This window comes from Epinephelus moara, chromosome 14 (genome assembly GCF_006386435.1).
Source record: "Epinephelus moara isolate mb chromosome 14, YSFRI_EMoa_1.0, whole genome shotgun sequence".
NCBI lineage: Eukaryota > Metazoa > Chordata > Actinopteri > Perciformes > Serranidae > Epinephelus > Epinephelus moara.
In genome coordinates this window covers 5,687,654-5,692,205 of record NC_065519.1, presented here as the reverse complement: position 1 = coordinate 5,692,205, position 4,552 = coordinate 5,687,654, and the positions used below count along the sequence as shown (strand labels likewise).

The 4,552-nt window shown below is 41.2% G+C and overlaps 1 protein-coding gene and 2 long non-coding RNA genes across 20 annotated transcripts in view; 1 reads left to right on the top strand and 2 right to left on the bottom strand.

Moving 5' to 3' along the window:
- LOC126401483 (uncharacterized) overlaps positions 1-4,552 on the bottom strand; it is a 47,674-nt gene that overhangs the window by 7,998 nt on the left and 35,124 nt on the right. The window lies entirely within an intron of this gene.
- The window catches only part of LOC126401491 (uncharacterized), a 29,454-nt gene that overhangs the window by 16,517 nt on the left and 8,385 nt on the right, over positions 1-4,552 (top strand). The gene's annotated exons all lie outside the window — the stretch shown is intronic.
- LOC126401490 (uncharacterized) lies at positions 344-2,578 on the bottom strand. Of its 2 annotated transcripts, none has more exons than XR_007571076.1 (3): positions 1,722-2,578; positions 1,417-1,513; positions 344-1,243 (listed from the first exon to the last, which is right to left on the bottom strand). It is a non-coding gene; the product is annotated as an uncharacterized LOC126401490 (long non-coding RNA). The 2 variants fall into 2 exon arrangements; XR_007571075.1 differs by having other exon boundaries at positions 1,417-1,516; positions 1,722-2,570.

Genomic DNA, 4,552 nt, shown 5'->3' with positions numbered 1-4,552 from the left:
ATCTGAGCTTCAGTCAGAGAGAGGGAAATACCTCATTGGCTGAGCTCTGAAACAGTCACATGACTCTTTGTTAAGTCACCAGCTGCTTTCATTTGTGGCTTCACACACTTCCCTCCTTCACACACACTTCACATTGTGTAGCTTTCTACTTGACTCCAATCAAAGTATCAGTGAGAGGCTCAGTAAAGGAGTGTGACACCTGTTTGATACACAATGATCCATGTAGGAGTGAAGTCTGTTCCTTAAAGCTACTGAGGTGTCTAACCCAGGAGTGAGCTGGCTGATGGGCTGGCTTTGGTTTGATGTTGTGCTGTGTGTTGTGTTCAGTCAAGGATCTGCAGGCTTTGCTTAGAAGATAATAATATTCTTCTTTATTTGTTTCATTGTGTATAAAGGTAAAAAAAATTACATTGGGTTCATTTTCATCAACAAACCAAACGCACAACTTACAGAGTGAAAGGTAAATCTTAAGTGCCACAGTTGTACAAAACCCTTTGTCCTTCATGAATACACAGCTGCAAGTCTGTCAAACTTCTCAAAATATACAATATACTAATATATTTTTCTTATATACATTTATGATACTTTTAATCAACGGGTTTCTGAATACACAGTGATGCAGGAAGCAGCAGCAGGCATGATAATATGAAGAGACCATCAGGAGCAGCTGCTGACTGATGCCTCAACCATGTTTCCATCCCACTTCAGACGACAGCTCCTGGTTCATCTCCTCCCACACAGGATATTATTTAAAATGTAAACAGTATGTACTAAGATTTAAGCTGCAGGTGGATGAAATAAAATAATATGTACATTTTATTGAAACTAATTTGGATAACTTAATAGATAACATAACAAGTATAGGAAATGTATGAGTAATTTACTAATAGTGAATTTTCTATCAATAACTAGTCCCAACATACACTGATGAAATTTACCATCATCAGCTCTTTGTTACATAAAGTCATCAACAGGTTTGAATCAAGATCAAACACCTTCTGAAAACTGATTAAACCACCAGGGTGAGAAATGGACATTATTAGACATCCAGCCACAACTGCTGGATAAACACAGCATCAGACAAGTTCAGTAAAAGATGATTCTGTTCCCACTGAATGATTCCTCTGCTCTTTTTAAAGTTAGTTCCCCGACTTCTCTCTCTTTACCCTGCTCCATCATATGAGATCATATTCAGACAATATGAGTATTGAGAGGGAGTCCTAATGTTGACTGTCATTTTGATCTGCAAGAGAAGACGTTGATTTTACTGACTTTATGTTCCAACAGTCCAGATACAAGTGACAGAAAAGATGAATGTGACTGTGCTGAAAAAGTTTTAGTCATGTCCACAGATTCATCTGAATATTTGAGACTGTGTGTGAAACAATGTAAATGAGGTTAACAGATTAGACTCACTGATCGTCTGAAGACTTGACCAAATCTTCATCATCTGACACATCGTGCTGAGATGAAAAGTCCGGCCACCGCAAGTGTGATAGTCACAGTTATGATGCTACTTTATGAGGATGAAAATAAACATTAAAAGCAACATAATTCAAACATGATAACAGTGTGTGGAATGATGCAAAAGCTGTTATGCATGACTTCATTATATGAGCTAATTCTCTGACACAATGGTTGTAAAATAATCATAATAATCAGACTTGTGTGTGTAAAATATCACTGCATGCAGTTACACTTTGATGATAATAAAAACTTACCTGGGAGAGACTCTGTCTTTGAAATCAAACGGTTCAGCTTTTGACCAATCACTCTTCAAGGACACACCAGAGTGGATGGACTCCGGCCTTCTTGTAGCCATCCTAGTAAACAAGACACAAAGAGCACCAGGGTGGGAAATGAGATGATCAGACATCCAGACACATCAACTGATGGATACACAGAAACTACTGAGCAGACATCAGAGAAGTTGCAAAGTTTTGTTTGCAAGTTCAACTGCACTTAATGGGCGGGGCCTACACTGATGGATGAGAGAAGAGTTTCTATTGGTGGGTTTTGACGTGGCTTCATACAGAGCGGGATACACCCACGATTCCCTCTCTCCCACTGGAAACGCTCGACAGTCGGCATTACTGCTACACCCCGGGGCATCGACGGTACTGACCGTTACGCCGTCGAATAGCTCTGCCCTGGCTAAACAAAAGCAATCTACATGCACCAGTTCACACAAAACATTCTTGCTATTATAAGGCCTTGTGATGGAAAATTCTGGTATTTGACCATATTTAACCTATTGTGTGTTCTGCATGTGTTGTGTAAGGTTACTTGTTTTGATGAAACTGAACTTCTCACCTAATGATATGTGTTGCCCATTTAACCCCTACTGTGACAGCAGTGTGAGACACAGCAGCGGCCTAATGGAAGTAGGTTAAAGGTTACGAGCCAGGGAGGCTCCCACACCAAGTGTCCTTGTTAGTCTCAAGAGATGTGTCTTAGGGATGTCAAACCACCTGAGCGCCATATATTTTGACTATCGATGTGCATGTGTTATGGGAACTATAAAGATAGCAGGGCTAGAGAACATCTGCCCACTCACTCACTGACTGACTGTTCATGCGGTTGTATGTGTGTGACTCCATTTGCGAATGCTTATTAAAAACTCAAGAAAGACAGTCGACGTGTGAAGACTTTTTCTTTAAACTGTTTATTAAATAATTGTTTTGCCACCACAGCCTAGTCCATACGGACCCGTGTACTTCTGAAACCGTGTATTAGTCTATGCGATTTGGCTGTTTGGCCACACGCAACCGCATTTTTGGGCCCCCGAAACCGGCGTCTTTCAAAAACTTCACCCTGGACTGTGGTTTCAAAGAAACGCGGTTTTGGGGGCCCAAAAATGCAGTTGCGTGTGGCCAAACAGCCAAATCGCATAGAATAATACATGGTTTCAGAAGTACACGGGTCCAATAGGATAACTGCAGTATTTTATTACCTGTCTCCATTGTTTGACGTCAGAGCGACGGTAAATAGATCTTTTCTAAAAGTTTACTAACTACTAAAATCCCACATCCTGTGTTAAATACAATGTATCTTAAAGCTATGGTCCACGTTTAGAAAGATTGATCATTATTATTAACATCATTTAGATGGTGGTTATGGCCCAATAGTGCTAGCTACGCAATGTGAAGAGCAAAAGGAACCAAAAAAATCCATTTTCTCTGGCAGCTGCAGGCCTGCAAAGAAATTGACCAATCACAGCCACATCGGGTCATCAATTGGCAGATGGAGAAAGCTCCGGCAAGATCTGGGCCTGAAAAGTGATGCTGATACAAAGGAGTTTTTGTTGAACAGGTAATATTTTGTTTTTATTGTGGATGTTGTGACATAGATAACTGTATGCCAATACTGGCTTATGACTGTGAAAGCTGCCGTTAGTTTTTTGTGTGGTTAGACGGCGTCAAAACATTTCTATGCGGGAGGGGGTGTGTCGTTAGGAGGCTCCGAGGGGAGGGGGACACAAGCTCGGAGGGGAGGGATCATGGAGCACAGAGGGAGGGGTGTGTGTGTGTGTGTGTGTGTGTGTGTGTGTAAACGTAGACCATAGCTTTAACTATAATTTACAATGAAGCTTGATTTTGCACTCTGCACTTAGCCCGTATATGAATGTTTACCGTTGCTATGGCAACAAGTGACAGCTGACGTTAGCGTTAGTTAGCTTAGCTCAATCGTCCGACAAACAATAACCCATAAAATTATATATGAACATATTTAAACAAAATCAACAACAGCTACCACCAGTTACAGTTCTCACAACCTTAGCTAATGAGTTGTCACAGGTTAGATTGTCAAGATTAAAGTAATAACAGCTTAAATCCCTGAGGAACTACGCTAGCATTAGTGATGCTTGCATCCACTCGTATGCAGTTACTTTACGTTACAGAAGCACAATACAAACTATATAAACACATTATCTATTAAGGGTACACTACTAAAATCCAAAGGTGCTTAGGTGACATTTATCCTCCTGAAAGAATAAATGAAAGCAAAAGGTGATTTTGCTGGTCTTCAGTAGCTTTACTCTCCCCCTACAGGCTCCAGCTGCCACTAACCTCTACAGACAATCCCTCCTGCTTTCCTATTGCCCCAACTACTGGGCTGGTCTCTACTGTCCCACAACTCCCACCTTCATACCCGTAGTAATGAACAACAGACATCACAAACGTCAAAACCACACAACCCACAACTTCCGGTATCTGCAACCACTGTCACAATAATCAGTCTGCAAAGCTGGTCCCAAGTCTCTTAAGCGGGCATTGTTAAATGCTCGCTCGATCAATAACAAATCATTCACTCTGAATGATTTTTTCATCGCTAGAGATTTAGATTTCATGTTTTTCACCGAGACCTGGCAAAGGGATGAAGATTATGTGTCCATGAAGGAGCTATGCCCGCCTGATTGCGCATTCATATGTGCCCCAAGGACCACTGGCCGCGGTGGTGGCCTTGCTTCGTTGTACAAAGACAGTTTCTCCTTGAGGAGAGTGAATTGTGGAACCATTACCTCATTTGAACTGCTAATTTCTAAAGTTGG